This window comes from Pseudophryne corroboree, unplaced genomic scaffold (assembly GCF_028390025.1).
Source record: "Pseudophryne corroboree isolate aPseCor3 unplaced genomic scaffold, aPseCor3.hap2 scaffold_221, whole genome shotgun sequence".
In the NCBI taxonomy this organism is placed as follows: domain Eukaryota; kingdom Metazoa; phylum Chordata; class Amphibia; order Anura; family Myobatrachidae; genus Pseudophryne; species Pseudophryne corroboree.
In genome coordinates, this window is record NW_026968857.1 from 736,115 (window position 1) to 751,799 (window position 15,685).

Below are 15,685 nucleotides of genomic sequence, written 5' to 3' on the forward strand. Positions count from 1 at the left end.
TTTCTGCCAGCATATTTCTTTTTCTCTGCAACCCACTGCTAAATTGTGCTTCCTAGCTGTTTTTATAAAATCACTGAATCAAATCTAACTCTGATTACATCAGAGAAGGCCAGGTACCCTACACCATAACAGGGGGTTTGAAATTTTGACTTGTCTACTTAAAGATCACCAAAATCTGATAACAAAGTCAATTACGTACCTGGGTGGGATTGAACCACCAACCTTTTGGTTAATAGCCGTACACACTAACTAATTGCGCCACAGAGACACATTGCAAAAGTATATACTGACAAGGGCTAATAAGCATTCATCTAAAACGTTTCCTAGAAAAACTTTAAAAAGTCAATAATCTGGAGAGTTTTTGTAAGATGTTTCTTCCATCAACCAACGAAGAAACACATTGGTACTTTCCCATGATGAGTGAGTGCTTCAGGATCTCTTGCACTTACATGTGCAGCAGAGTACAGCAATGGAAGCATGCTGGGCCCATAACCCAGAGGTAGGCAGATTGAAACTATCCTTTGCTATATGCTTTTTTTTTGTTAATTAAAGTAATCCAAAACTGGGATTGATATTTTGGCTCTTTTATTTTTACTTAAAGTACAATAACTTTTACCATTTTAATTTGTTTTAATAGTATATTGACAGTATTGTTTTCTTTCAAAAATCCACTTAATTTTCTTTACCCTATTATTAAAATGGTAATTGACAAAAACAAACTACATTGTCACCAGAAGAGCAATACAAAATGTACAAGTGATATATTAAAATCATCTTTCCAGCTTGAATTTCAATGATGCATTGGGGCAACGATTTTGTGAGAAACATCTTCACCCTTAAATAAAGATTTTCTTAATTCCTTACCTGTGTGCTAATTAGATATCACCTTGTTTTCACATTAAACAGACTTCCACATGAGAAAGCAGCAAGGATGCAGTGGCGTTAATGTTTCCTGGTGTCAACCTGTATTATTTCAGTAGACATTGAAATGAGGATGCATCTTGCTGCCTTTCCAATGAAGCAAGTTTAAATTAGTAATAGGTGAAAAACCATCCTTATAAAGGTGTTAATCAGAGACTTGGCTTTGTGGACACTTTTCAGAGAACAAATTTGTTAGCATAAAAATAAAGCCAGAAAATGAAGAGCTGTTTAATCACTCAATTGGATTTTTCTGCCAGCATATTTTTTTTCTCTGTAACCCACTGCTAAATTGTGCTTCCTAGCTGTTTTTTATAAAATCACTGAATCAAATCTAACTCTGATTACATCAGAGAAGGCCAGGTAGCCTACACAATAAGAGGGGGTTTGAAATTTTGACTTGTCTACTTAAATATCACCAAAATCCGATCACAAGGTCAATTACGTCCCTGGGTGGGATTGAACCACCAACCTTTTGGTTAATAGTAGAACACACTAACCGATCGCGCCACAGAGACACTTTGCAAAAAGTTCATACTGACAAAGGCTAATAAGCATACATCTAGAACGTTTCCTAGAAAAACATTAAAAAATAAATAATCTGGAGAGTTTTTGTAAGATGTTTCTTCCATCAACCAACGAATAAACACATTGGTACTTTCCCATGATGAGTGAGTGCTTCAGGATCTCTTGCACTTACATGTGCAGCAGAGTACTGCAATGGAAGCATGCTGGACCCATAACCCAGAGGTAGGCAGATTGAAACTATCCTTTGCTATATGCATTTTTTTTTGTTAATTTAAGTAATCAAAACTGGGATTGATATTTTTGCTCTTTTATTTTTACTTAAAGTACTATAACTTTTACCATTTTAATTTGTTTTAATAGTATATTGACAGTATAGTTTTCTTTCAAAAATCCACTTAATTTTCTTTACCCTATTATTAAAATGGTAATTGACAAAAAAAACTACATTGTCACCAGAAGAGCAATACAAAATGTACAAGTGATATATTAAAATCATCTTTCCAGCTTGAATTTCAATGATGCATTGGGGCAACAATTTTGTGAGAAACATCTTCACCCTTAAATAAAGATTTTCGTAATTCCTTACCTGTGTGCTAATTAGATATCACCTTGTTTTCACATTAAACAGACTTCCACATGAGAAAGCAGCAAGGATGCAGTGGCGTTAATGTTTCCTGGTTTCAACCTGTATTATTTCAGTAGACATTGAAATGAGGATGCATCTTGCTGCCTTTCCAATGAAGCAAGTTTAATTTAGTAATAGGTGGAAAACCATCCCTACAAAGGTGTTAATCAGAGACTTGGCTTTGTGGACACTTTTCAGAGAACAAATTTGTTAGCATAAAAATAAAGCCAGAAAATGAAGAGCTGTTTAATCACGCAATTTGATTTTTTTGCCAGCATATTTCTTTTTCTCTGCAACCCACTGCTAAATTGTGCTTCCTAGATGTTTTTATAAAATCATTGAATCAAATCTAACTCTGATTACATCAGAGAAGGCCAGGTACCCTACACAATAACAGGGGGTATGAAATTTGACTTGTCTACTTAAAGATCACCAAAATCTGATAACAAGGTCAATTACGTCCCTGGGTGGGATTGAACCACCAACCTTTTGGTTAATAGCCGTACACACTAACTGATTGCGCCACAGAGACACTTTGCAAAAGTACATACTGACAAATGCTAATAAGCATTCATCTAAAACGTTTCCTAGAAAAACTTAAAAAAGTCAATAATCTGGAGAGTTTTTGTAAGATGTTTCTTCTATCAACCAACGAAGAAACACATTGGTACTTTCCCATGATGAGTGAGTGCTTCAGGATCTCTTGCACTTACATGTGCAGCAGAGTACAGCAATGGAAGCATGCTGGGCCCATAACCCAGAGGTAGGCAGATTGAAACTATCCTCTGCTATATGCATTTTTTTTGTTAATTAAAGTAATCCAAAACTGGGATTGATATTTTGGCTCTTTTATTTTTACTTAAAGTACAATAACTTTTACCATTTTAATTTGTTTTAATAGTATATTGACAGTATTGTTTTCTTTCAAAAATCCACTTAATTTTCTTTACCCTATTATTAAAATGGTAATTGACAAAAAAAACTACATTGTCACCAGAAGAGCAATACAAAATGTACAAGTGATATATTAAAATCATCTTTCCAGCTTGAATTTCAATGATGCATTGGGGCAACGATTTTGTGAGAAACATCTTCACCCTTAAATAAAGATTTTCTTAATTCCTTACCTGTGTGCTAATTAGATATCACCTTGTTTTCACATTAAACAGACTTCCACATGAGAAAGCAGCAAGGATGCAGTGGCGTTAATGTTTCCTGGTGTCAACCTGTATTATTTCAGTAGACATTGAAATGAGGATGCATCTTGCTGCCTTTCCAATGAAGCAAGTTTAATTTAGTAATAGGTGAAAAACCATCCTTACAAAGGTGTTAATCAGAGACTTGGCTTTGTGGACACTTTTCAGAGAACAAATTTGTTAGCATAAAAATAAAGCCAGAAAATGAAGAGCTGTTTAATCACTCAATTGGATTTTTCTGCCAGCATATTTCTTTTTCTCTGCAACCTACCGCTAAATTGTGCTTCCTAGCTGTTTTTATAAAATCACTGAATCAAATCTAACTCTGATTACATCAGGGAAGGCCAGGTACCCACACCATAACCGGGGGTTTGAAATTTTGACTTGTCTACTTAAATATCACCAAAATCTGATCACAAGGTCAATTACATCCCTGGGTGGGATTGAACCACCAACCTTTTGGTTAATAGCCAAACACACTAACCGATTGCGCCACAGAGACACTTTGCAAAAAGTTCATACTGACAAAGGCTAATAAGCATTCATCTAGAACGTTTCCTAGAAAAACTTTAAAAAGTCAATAATCTGGAGAGTTTTTGTAAGATGTTTCTTCCATCAACCAACGAAGAAACACATTGGTACTTTCCCATGATGAGTGAGTGCTTCAGGATCTCTTGCACTTACATGTGCAGCAGAGTACTGCAATGGAAGCATGCTGGGCCGATAACCCAGAGGTAGGCAGATTGAAACTACCCTCTGCTATATGCATTTTTTTTTAATTAAAGTAATCCAAAATTGGGATTGATATTTTAGCTCTTTTATTTTTACTTAAAGTACAATAACTTTTACCATTTTAATTTGTTTAATAGTATATTGACAGTATTGTTTTCTTTCAAAAATCCACTTAATTTTCTTTACCCTATTATTAAAATGGTAATTGACAAAAACAAACTACATTGTCACCAGAAGAGCAATACAAAATGTACAAGTGATATATTAAAATCATCTTTCCAGCTTGAATTTCAATGATGCATTGGGGCAACGATTTTGTGAGAAACATCTTCACCCTTAAATAAAGATTTTCTTAATTCCTTACCTGTATGCTAATTAGATATCACCTTGTTTTCACATTAAACAGACTTCCACATGAGAAAGCAGCAAGGATGCAGTGGCGTTAATGTTTCCTGGTGTCAACCTGTATTATTTCAGTAGATATTGAAATGACGATGCATCTTGCTGCCTTTCCAATGAAGCAAGTTTAATTTAGTAATAGGTGAAAAACCATCCCTACAAAGGTGTTAATCAGATACTTGGCTTTGTGGACACTTTTCAGAGAACAAATTTGTTAGCATAAAAATAAAGCCAGAAAATGAAGAGCTGTTTAATCACTCAATTGGATTTTTTTGCCAGCATATTTCTTTTTCTCTGCAACCCACTGCTAAATTGTGCTTCCTAGCTGTTTTTTTTTATAAAATCACTTAATCAAATCTAACTCTGATTACATCAGAGAAGGCCAGGTACCCTACACCACAAGAGGGGGTTTGAAATTTTGACTTGTCTACTTAAAGATCACCAAAATCTGATAACAAGGTAAATTACGTCCCTGGGTGGGATTGAACCACCAACCTTTTGGATAATAACCGAACACGCTAACTGATTGCGCCACAGTGACACTTTGCAAACTTACATTCTGACAAACGCTAATAAGCATTCATCTAGAACGTTTCCTAGAAAAACTTTAAAAAGTCAATAATCTGGAGAGTTTTTGTAAGATGTTTCTTCCATCAATCAACAAAGAACATTCAAGCTGATTTCTTGCAGCAGCTGGGCACTGTAACAGCTCCAGAGCTGCTCTGTAAGGCAACTAAAAGGGTGTGGGCCCTGCAGCACTACCTGTAGTTCGCATTGTGCGTTGGAAGGCACAAAGTAAGCAGACGGGAGAAGTCAGGATAGTGCGCAAGGGCATAGAAAGGAGCGGCTCAAGAAAAGAGAAGTGGAAACAGACAGCAAACTAGGCTGGAGAGAGACCTGAGACAAAGAGATCTGAATTATATGAGAGCCGACCAGGGGAAACACAAATTATGCAGTCGAGTTTCCCACATTTGGGGAAATCGCTGGAGCAGCACACACAGAGTGCAATGGGTGAGCCTTGCCCTGGGAGAAGCACCTTCATGATCATAGTATCTCACCTGGCAGGTAAGTAGGAGTTGGGCAAGAGCTGAGGAGGGTCGCTGCTCGGGCACCCCCCTGTCAAGTGAAGGAGATCCAACTGAGGCAGCACAAGAGAACTCTCGAAAGAAGAACAAGGCTAGAGGAAGATCTGAGACACAGAAATCTGGCTTTTACCAGAGCTGACCAGAGGAAAGCACAAACACAGTCCCCCACTACCACAAATAATGCAGTCGAGTTTCCCACATTTGGGGAAATCACAGGGGTCAGCATACCCAGAATGCAATGAATGAACCTCACCCTGGGAGAACAATCTTCATGACCATGGTATCTCCTATGCAAAATAAGTATGATTTGGGATAGGGCTGGGGAGGGCCGCTGCTCAGGCACATCTCTGTCAAGTAAAGGAGATTCAACTGAGGCAGCACAAGGGAACTCTCATCTGGGGACAACAACTGCAGGGAGAACACATATTTTCAGATGAACATGGGAGGGCAGAAGGCTGCCTAATACTGAAGCACCCCCAAACAACAAACCAAATGCAACAACTAGTACAAGCATTCCTGGGGGAAGGCCTGCAGCAGATGGATTTGCATATGGTGATGTCATCCAAGCAGTGGGTCAAAGTTGGCTTCAACCCTCGTCTGCATATGAAAAGAGAAAAGGGGCGTGCAGGGCATGGCGGCCTTTTGCGGCGCTTGGATGACCCCTAGTTCGCATTAAACACCTCCACCCTACTTCGGTGTGGGGCTCATGTTGGCTATGCCCCAGCCCATGAAGCATTCAAGCTGATTACTTGCAGCAGCTGGGCACTGTAATAGCTCCAGAGCTGCTATGTAAGGCAAGTAAAAGGGTGTGGGCCCTGCAGCACTACCTGTAGTTCGCATTGTGCATTGGAAGGCACAAAGTAAGCAGATGGGAGAAGTCAAGATAATGCGCAAGGGCATAGAAGGGAGCGGCTCAAGAAAAGAGAAGTTTAAACAGACAGCAAACTAGGCTGGAGAGAGACCTGAGACAAACAGATCTGAATTATACGAGAGCTGACCAGGGGAAACACAAATTATGCAGTCAAGTTTCCCACATTTGGGGAAATCGCAGGAGCAGCACACCCAGAGTGCAATGGGTGAGCCTTGCCCTGGGAGAAGCACCTTCATGATCATAGTATCTCACTTGGCAGGTAAGTAGGAGTTGGGCTTGAGCTGGGGAGGGTTGATGCTAGGGCACCCCCCTGTCAAGTGAAGGAGATCCAACTGAGGCAGCACAAGGGAACTCTCGAAAGAAGAACAAGGCTAGAGGAAGATCTGAGACAAAGAAATCTGACTTTTACCAGAGCTGACCAGAGGAAAGCACAAACACAGTCCCCCACTACCACAAATAATGCAGTCGAGTTTCCCACATTTGGGGAAATCACAGGGGTCAGCATACCCAGAATGCAATGAATGAACCTCACCCTGGGAGAACAATCTTCATGACCATGGTATCTCCTATGCAAAATAAGTATGATTTGGGATAGGGCTGGGGAGGGCCGCTGCTCAGGCACATCTCTGTCAAGTAAAGGAGATTCAACTGAGGCAGCACAAGGGAACTCTCATCTGGGGACAACAACTGCAGGGAGAACACATATTTTCAGATGAACATGGGAGGGCAGAAGGCTGCCTAATACTGAAGCACCCCCAAACAACAAACCAAATGCAACAACTAGTGCAAGCATTCCTGGGGGAAGGCCTGCAGCAGATGGTTTTGCATATGGTGATGTCATCCAAGCAGTGGGTCAAAGTTGGCTTCAACCCTCGTCTGCATATGAAAAGAAAAAAGGGATGTGCAGGGCATGGCGTCCTTTTGTGGCGCTTGGATGACCCCTAATTCGCATTAAACATCTCCACCCTCCTTCGGTGTGGGGCTCATGTTGGCTATGCCCCAGCCCCTGAAGCATTCAAGATGATTTCTTGCAGCAGCTGGGCACTGTAACAGCTCCAGAGCTGCTCTGTAAAGCATGTAAAAGGGTGTGGGCCCTGCAGCACTACCTGTAGTATGCATTGTGCGTTGGAAGGCACAAAGTAAGCAGACGGGAGAGGTCAGGATAGTGCGCAAGGGCATAGAAGGGAGCGGCTCAAGAAAAGAGAAGTGGAAACAGACAGCAAACTAGGCTGGAGAAAGACCTGAGACAAAGAGATCTGAATTATATGAGAGCCGACCAGAGGAAACACAAATTATGCCGTCAAGTGTCCCACATTTGGGGAAATCGCAGGAGCAGCACACCCAGAGTGCAATGGGTGAGCCTTGCCCTGGGAGAAGCACCTTCCTGATCATAGTATCTCACCTGGCAGGTAAATAGGAGTTGGGCTAGAGCTGGGGAGGGTCGCTGCTCGTGCACCCCCCTGTCAAGTGAAGGAGATCCAACTGAGGCAGCACAAGGGAACTCTCGAAACAAGAACAAGGCTAGAGGAAGATCTGAGACAAAGAAATCTGACTTTTACCAGAGCTGACCAGAGGAAAGCACAAACACAGTCCCCCACTACCACAAATAATGCAGTTGAGTTTCCCACATTTGGGGAAATCACAGGGGTCAGCATACCCAGAATGCAATGAATGAACCTCACCCTGGGAGAACAATCTTCATGACCATGGTATCTCCTATGCAAAATAAGTATGATTTGGGATAGGGCTGGGGAGGGCCGCTGCTCAGGCACATCTCTGTCAAGTAAAGGAGATTCAACTGAGGCAGCACAAGGGAACTCTCATCTGGGGACAACAACTGCAGGGAGAACACATATTTTCAGATGAACATGGGAGGGCAGAAGGCTGCCTAATACTGAAGCACCCCCAAACAACAAACCAAATGCAACAACTAGTGCAAGCATTCCTGGGGGAAGGCCTGCAGCAGATTGATTTGCATATGGTAATGCCATCCAAGCAGTGGGTCAAAGTTGGCTTCAACCCTCGTCTGCATATCAAAAAAGAGAAAAGGGGCGTGCAGGGCATGGCGGCCTTTTGCGGCGCTTGGATGACCTCTAGTTCGCATTAAACACCTCCACCCTCCTTCGGTGTGGGGCTCATGTTGGCTATGCCCCAGCCCCTGAAGCATTCAAGCTGATTTCTTGCAGCAGCTGGGCACTGTAACAGCTCCAGAGCTGCTCTGTAAGGCAAGTAAAAGGGTGTGGGCCCTGCAGCACTACCTGTAGTTTGCATTGTGCATTGGAAGGCACAAAGTAAGCAGACGGGAGAAGTCAGGATAGTGCGCAAGGGCATAGAAGGGAGCGGCTCAAGAAAAGAGAAGTGGAAACAGACAGCAAACTATACTGGAGAGAGACCTGAGACAAAGAGATCTGAATTATACGAGAGCCGACCAGGGGAAACACAAATTATGCAGTCAAGTGTCCCACATTTGGGGAAATTGCAGGAGCAGCACACCCAGAGTGCAATGGGTGAGCCTTGCCCTGGGAGTAGCACCTTCATGATCATAGTATCTCACCTGGCAGGTAAGTAGGAGTTGGACTAGAGCTGGGGAGGGTCGCTGCTCGGGCACCCCCCTGTCAAGTGAAGGAGATCCAACTGAGGCAGCACAAGGGAACTCTTGAAAGAGGAACAAGGCTAGAGGAAGATCTGAGACAAAGAAATCTGACTTTTACCAGAGCTGACCAGAGGAAAGCACAAACACAGTCCCCCACTACCACAAATAATGCAGTCGAGTTTCCCACATTTGGGGAAATCACAGGGGTCAGCATACCCAGAATGCAATGAATGAACCTCACCCTGGGAGAACAATCTTTATGACCATGGTATCTCCTATGCAAAATAAGTATGATTTGGGATAGGGCTGGTGAGGGCCGCTGCTCAGGCACATCTCTGTCAAGTAAAGGAGATTCAACTGAGGCAGCACAAGGGAACTCTCATCTGGGGACAACAACTGCAGGGAGAACACATATTTTCAGATGAACATGGGAGGGCAGAAGGCTGCCTAATACTGAAGCACCCCCAAACAACAAACCAAATGCAACAACTAGTACAAGCATGCCTGGGGGAAGGCCTGCAGCAGATGGATTTGCATATGGTGATGTCATCCAAGCAGTGGGTCAAAGTTGGCTTCAACCCTCGTCTGCATATGAAAAGAGAAAAGGGGCGTGCAGGGCATGGCGGCCTTTTGCGGCGCTTGGATGACCCCTAGTTCGCATTAAACACCTCCACCCTACTTCGGTGTGGGGCTCATGTTGGCTATGCCCCAGCCCATGAAGCATTCAAGCTGATTACTTGCAGCAGCTGGGCACTGTAATAGCTCCAGAGCTGCTCTGTAAGGCAAGTAAAAGGGTGTGGGCCCTGCAGCACTACCTGTAGTTCGCATTGTGCATTGGAAGGCACAAAGTAAGCAGATGGGAGAAGTCAAGATAATGCGCAAGGGCATAGAAGGGAGCGGCTCAAGAAAAGAGAAGTTGAAACAGACAGCAAACTAGGCTGGAGAGAGACCTGAGACAAACAGATCTGAATTATACGAGAGCTGACCAGGGGAAACACAAATTATGCAGTCAAGTTTCCCACATTTGGGGAAATCGCAGGAGCAGCACACCCAGAGTGCAATGGGTGAGCCTTGCCCTGGGAGAAGCACCTTCATGATCATAGTATCTCACTTGGCAGGTAAGTAGGAGTTGGGCTTGAGCTGGGGAGGGTTGATGCTAGGGCACCCCCCTGTCAAGTGAAGGAGATCCAACTGAGGCAGCACAAGGGAACTCTCGAAAGAAGAACAAGGCTAGAGGAAGATCTGAGACAAATAAATCTGACTTTTACCAGAGCTGACCAGAGGAAAGCACAAACACAGTCCCCCACTACCACAAATAATGCAGTCGAGTTTCCCACATTTGGGGAAATCATAGGAGTCAGCATACCCAGAATGCAATGAATGAACCTCACCCTGGGAGAACAATCTTCATGACCATGGTATCTCCTATGCAAAATAAGTATGATTTGGGATAGAGCTGGGGAGGGCCGCTGCTCAGGCACATCTCTGTCAAGTAAAGGAGATTCAACTGAGGCAGCACAAGGGAACTCTCATCTGGGGACAACAACTGCTGGGAGAACACATATTTTCAGATGAACATGGGAGGGCAGAAGGCTGCCTAATACTGAAGCACCCCCAAACAACAAACCAAATGCAACAACTAGTACAAGCATTCCTGGGGGAAGGCCTACAGCAGATGGATTTGCATATGGTGATGTCATCCAAGCAGTGGGTCAAAGTTGGCTTCAACCCTCGTCTGCATATGAAAAGAAAAAAGGGATGTGCAGGGCATGGCGTCCTTTTGTGGTGCTTGGATGACCCCTAATTCACATTAAACATCTCCACCCTCCTTCGGTGTGGGGCTCATGTTGGCTATGCCCCAGCCCCTGAAGCATTCAAGATGATTTCTTGCAGCAGCTGGGCACTGTAACAGCTCCAGAGCTGTTCTGTAAAGCATGTAAAAGGGTGTGGGCCCTGCAGCACTACCTGTAGTATGCATTGTGCGTTGGAAGGCACAAAGTAAGCAGACGGGAGAGGTCAGGATAGTGCGCAAGGGCATAGAAGGGAGCGGCTCAAGAAAAGAGAAGTGGAAACAGACAGCAAACTAGGCTGGAGAAAGACCTGAGACAAAGAGATCTGAATTATACGAGAGCCGACCAGAGGAAACACAAATTATTATCACTGACCTGGTTTGGGAGTGTTGTGGACTCGGGGCTTCTTCCGATGACCGGGAAGAGGAACCGCCACTGGGTCGCAGTAGGGATGGCCGGATGTAGGTCTTCCTCATGCAGGACTACGTCGGCAGGCGGGAGGCACAGAGGAGTTCTTGACGGTCTCCTGTAAGACAAGACTCGTAGAAATACTGAAGGCTGGGGTACTGAGATATTAGAGGTACCGTGATGTCGGAGGCTCCGCGGTATTGGGGTTCTGAGGTGCTGGAAGTACAGGGCGTGCTAGGAGGCCCCTGGAGGTACGGAGATGCTTGGAGGCACGAGGTGCTCGGAGGCACGGAGGTGCTCGGAGGCACGGAGGTGCTCGGAGGCACGGAGGTGCTTGGAGGCACGGAGGTGCTTGGAGGTACGGAGGTGCTTGGAGGCACGAGGTGCTTGGAGGCACGGAGGTGCTTGGAGGCACGGAGGTGCTTGGAGGCACGAGGTGCTTGGAGGCACGAGGTGCTTGGAGGCACGGAGGTGCTTGGAGGCACGGAGGTGCTTAAAGGCACGGGGTACTTGGAGGCACGGAGGTACTTGGAGGCACGGGGGTACTTGGAGGCACGGAGGTGCTTGGAGGTACGGAGGTGCTTGGAGGCACGAGGTGCTTGGAGGTACGGAGGTGCTTGGAGGCACGGAGGTGCTTGGAGGCACGAGGTGCTTGGAGGCACGGAGGTGCTTGGAGGCACGGAGGTGCTTGGAGGCACGGAGGTGCTTGGAGGCACGGAGGTGCTTGGAGGCTCCGCGGTACTTGGAGGCACGGAGGTGCTTGAAGGCACGGAGGAGCTTGGAGGCACGGAGGTGCTTGGAGGCACGGGACGAGGGAGCTCTGGAATCACAGCTTCCGAAGGAGAAACGAAGATACTCAGGCACCGGATCTCTGCCTGGTATCCGCTTTTAAACTCCCCGCCCCAGCCTGATTGACGGAGCAGGCAGGTGACGTCAGACCTGCTCCGCCTGCTTGCCCTCACTTGCGATGGCGGCGTCCCTGCTTCCGGGAAGCCGCCGGGGAGCAGCGCCGACCCGCCACTGAATCCGGAGACCGCCAGGGGGAGCGAGGCGCCGGGCAGACCAGACCACCCGTAGGGACAAGCGCGGCCGCCGCGGCCGCCGCAGGTTTGTAACAGTACCCCCTCCTCCAGGAGTGGCCCCTGGACACTTCCCGGGCTTAGTCGGATGTTTGGAGTGGAAGATCCGAATCAGACGAGGAGCCATTACTTCAGTAGCTCCAATCCAACTTCTCTCCTCAGGACCGTAACCCTTCCAGTCCACCAAGTACTGTAATTTTTTATGAAGATAACGGGAGTCAAGAATAGCTTTGATTTCAAACTCTGCTCCGGCTTCTGCCACTACTGACGTAGACCTAGGGAGTGCTGAGTGGAACCGATTCAGAACGAGGGGACGGAGTAGAGAAACATGAAAGGCGTTAGGTACTCGAAGATGGGCAGGCAAACCCAGTTTACAGACCACAGGATTTAAGACTTGTAGCACAGGGTAGGGCCCGATGAACCTTGGAGCGAATTTCATGGTAGGCACCTTCAGCCGGAGGTTCCGTGTGGACAGCCATACCCTGTCCCCAACTTTATATTGAGGTGCAGCTCGCCGTTTCTTATCTGCGAAGAACTTGTACCGAGCCGAAACCTGCTTAAGATTAGCATGAACCTTCCTCCAAATTTGTCCAAAGTGTCGTAGAGTGGATACTACAGCAGGAACCTCTACTAACGGAAGGCTTGGAAATTCCGGAACACGGGGATGGAACCCGTAGTTGACGAAAAATGGTGATTCCCCAGTGGAAGAATGAAACAAATGGTTGTGGGCAAACTCCGCCCAAGGCAGCAACTCCACCCAATTGTCCTGTGAAGGAGAGAGGTACAGACGAAGAAAAGTCTCTAGATCCTGATTGACACGTTCCGTTTGTCCATTTGTTTGGGGATGATAAGCAGACGAAAACTTAAGTTTGATTTGCAGAGTCGAACAAAGGGCTTTCCAAAACCTGGCGGTGAACTGTACTCCTCGGTCAGAAACAATCTCTTGTGGCAACCCATGCAAACGAAAATGTTCTCGGATAAACAGTAGTGCCAGTTTCGGTGCTGTCGGAAGACCAGTCAAGGGCACAAAGTGTGCCATCTTCGAAAAACGGTCAACGATAACCCAAACGGTGTTGTAACCTTTGGAACAGGGCAGGTCAGTGACGAAGTCCATGGAAATGTGAGTCCAGGGTCTCACAGGGATAGGCAGAGGACGAAGTAACCCTGCAGGAGGCAAACGAGGAGATTTGTGTTGTGTACATTGGGGACAGGAATTAACGCAATCTTGTACATCCTTCCTCATGGTGTTCCACCAGTAAGACCTTTGCAGAAACTTGTACATCTTCTGAGCGCCGGGATGACCGGAAAACTTGGAGTTATGGACCCACAGTAGTATCCTTGAGCGGAATCTAGCTGGTACGGACATTCTTCCAGGAGGAGGAGCTGGAGTAGTTAAAGCAACAGAGACAGAAACTGGATTCAGAATTAAACCCCGCTCCGGAGGTTCATCCTCGTCAGAGGAAACTTGTGAACGAGAAAGTGCATCTGCTTTAATATTGAGACTCCCGGCCCGGTACTTGATAATGAACGAGAATCGGGAAAAGAAAAGTGCCCATCTTGCCTGGCGAGGATTCAAGCACTGTGCGGATTTGATGTACAGCAAATTCTTGTGATCTGTGTAGATAGTAAACACGTGCTTAGCCCCTTCCAGAAGATATCTCCATTCTTCCAAGGCAGACTTGATTGCCAAGAGTTCCTGGTCTCCAATAGTGTAGTTCCGTTCGGCCGGAGAGAACTTACGAGAATGGAAGCCACACGGATGTAGTTTCTTATCAGAGGAATACTGGGAGAGAACAGCCCCAACTCCGACTGAAGACGCATCAACTTCTAAGAAGAAGGGTTCATCGAAATCTGGTTGTTTGAGAACTGGAGCCGTCATGAAGGCTAATTTTAAACGAGAAAAAGCTAAAATGGCTTCCGGGGGCCACAAACTAGGATTGGAACCCTTCCTCGTCAGGGCAGTAATGGGCGCAACAATGGTGGAGAAACCCTTAATGAATTTCCTGTAGTAGTTCGCAAAGCCCAGGAATCTTTGTATTGCTTTCAGGGAAAGAGGTTGAGTCCAGTCACGAATGGCAGATAACTTTTCCGGATCCATGCGAAGCTCCGTCCCCGAGATGACATAACCGAGGAACGGAATAGATGTTACTTCAAAGGTACACTTGGAGAGCTTGGCGTAGAGATGATTCTCTCGTAAACGGTGTAGTACTTCTTTGACTTGTAACCTGTGTTCGACAAGATTCTTGGAAAAAATCAATATGTCGTCCAAATATACCACAACGCTCTGATACAGCATATCACGAAAGATTTCATTGACGAATCCCTGGAAAACCGCGGGAGCATTACTAAGACCAAATGGCATCACCAAGTATTCGTAATGCCCATCTCGGGTATTAAAGGCAGTCTTCCATTCATCCCCCTCTCGGATGCGTATAAGATTATAAGCTCCTCTCAAGTCGAGTTTGGAAAAAATGCGGGCCCCACGAACCCTATCAAATAACTCTGTGATTAGTGGCAAAGGGTACTTATTCTTAATAGTAATGTCATTTAGGCCGCGGTAGTCGATGCATGGTCTCAACCCTCCGTCTTTTTTCTTCACAAAAAAGAAGCCTGCACCAGCAGGGGAGGAAGAGGGGCGAATGAATCCTTTGAGCAGATTGGACTTAATATACTCCGACATGGCTTGGGTCTCGGGAAGAGACAGAGGATATGTGCGACCACGGGGTGGCGTCTTCCCTGGGACAAGGTCAATAGAGCAGTCCCAAGGCCTGTGAGGTGGTAATAGGTCCGCAGCTTGTTCCGAAAACACGTCCTTGTACCCTTGATATGCATCCGGAATGCGCTCTTCATCCGTCTTGGAAGTGACACGGAGCGGACAGACAGGAGTAAGACAATTAGTGTGACAAAAGGAACTCCAGGACAGAATTTGTGACGACTTCCAGTCGATGTGGGGATTATGACTTTTTAGCCAAGGTATTCCAAGAACCAGATCATGGGGCATTTCTGGGATTACCAAGAGTTCCAAATCTTCCTGATGTAGAGCCCCGACCTGCAGCTTAACTGGCCCCGTGCGCCACCTTATAAGACCTTTGGCAATTCTAGTCCCATTGATAGCCGTCAGTGAGATTGGCCGCTCGATAGGCCGTAACTTCAAACCCAAACTTTGGGCACAGATAGAAGAAACAAAGTTCCCTGCAGCTCCAGAGTCCAATAGGGCTTCACAAGACTTGGAGACTGAGTTGGAGACTAGAGTTACTGGAAGCAAACAGTCCGAAGTTGGAGAAGCTTTTGTCGCAACTCCCAGCTTGACTCCTCCGGAACAAGCTAGGCCTGCCCGTTTCCCGGACGGACTTTACAAGATTTAAGAAAATGATCTGCGGCTCCACAGTAAAGGCAGAGTTTACCCTCACGACGACGCTGTCGTTCTTCTGGAGACAGTCGGGAGCGGTTAATTTGCATGG

General features: G+C 45.7%; 10 non-coding genes and 1 pseudogene across 10 annotated transcripts; all 11 read right to left on the bottom strand.

Moving 5' to 3' along the window:
• Positions 1–3,695: 3,695 nt before the first annotated feature.
• Positions 3,696–3,769, bottom strand: TRNAN-AUU (transfer RNA asparagine (anticodon AUU)). Its single transcript has one exon. It is a non-coding gene; the product is annotated as a tRNA-Asn (tRNA).
• Positions 3,770–5,329: 1,560 nt separating this feature from the next.
• LOC135007810 (U1 spliceosomal RNA) lies at positions 5,330–5,471 on the bottom strand (annotated as a pseudogene).
• A 152-nt stretch (positions 5,472–5,623) lies between these two features.
• Positions 5,624–5,787, bottom strand: LOC135007686 (U1 spliceosomal RNA). The gene has a single exon (XR_010207613.1). It is a non-coding gene; the product is annotated as a U1 spliceosomal RNA (small nuclear RNA).
• A 671-nt stretch (positions 5,788–6,458) lies between these two features.
• LOC135007793 (U1 spliceosomal RNA) lies at positions 6,459–6,621 on the bottom strand. The gene has a single exon (XR_010207715.1). It is a non-coding gene; the product is annotated as a U1 spliceosomal RNA (small nuclear RNA).
• A 152-nt stretch (positions 6,622–6,773) lies between these two features.
• Positions 6,774–6,937, bottom strand: LOC135007687 (U1 spliceosomal RNA). The gene has a single exon (XR_010207614.1). It is a non-coding gene; the product is annotated as a U1 spliceosomal RNA (small nuclear RNA).
• A 671-nt stretch (positions 6,938–7,608) lies between these two features.
• On the bottom strand, positions 7,609–7,771 carry LOC135007825 (U1 spliceosomal RNA). The gene has a single exon (XR_010207739.1). It is a non-coding gene; the product is annotated as a U1 spliceosomal RNA (small nuclear RNA).
• A 152-nt stretch (positions 7,772–7,923) lies between these two features.
• Positions 7,924–8,087, bottom strand: LOC135007673 (U1 spliceosomal RNA). The gene has a single exon (XR_010207600.1). It is a non-coding gene; the product is annotated as a U1 spliceosomal RNA (small nuclear RNA).
• A 673-nt stretch (positions 8,088–8,760) lies between these two features.
• Positions 8,761–8,923, bottom strand: LOC135007784 (U1 spliceosomal RNA). The gene has a single exon (XR_010207706.1). It is a non-coding gene; the product is annotated as a U1 spliceosomal RNA (small nuclear RNA).
• Positions 8,924–9,075: 152 nt separating this feature from the next.
• On the bottom strand, positions 9,076–9,239 carry LOC135007710 (U1 spliceosomal RNA). The gene has a single exon (XR_010207636.1). It is a non-coding gene; the product is annotated as a U1 spliceosomal RNA (small nuclear RNA).
• A 671-nt stretch (positions 9,240–9,910) lies between these two features.
• Positions 9,911–10,073, bottom strand: LOC135007794 (U1 spliceosomal RNA). Its single transcript, XR_010207716.1, has one exon. It is a non-coding gene; the product is annotated as a U1 spliceosomal RNA (small nuclear RNA).
• Positions 10,074–10,225: 152 nt separating this feature from the next.
• LOC135007728 (U1 spliceosomal RNA) lies at positions 10,226–10,389 on the bottom strand. The gene has a single exon (XR_010207653.1). It is a non-coding gene; the product is annotated as a U1 spliceosomal RNA (small nuclear RNA).
• Positions 10,390–15,685: the final 5,296 nt, after the last annotated feature.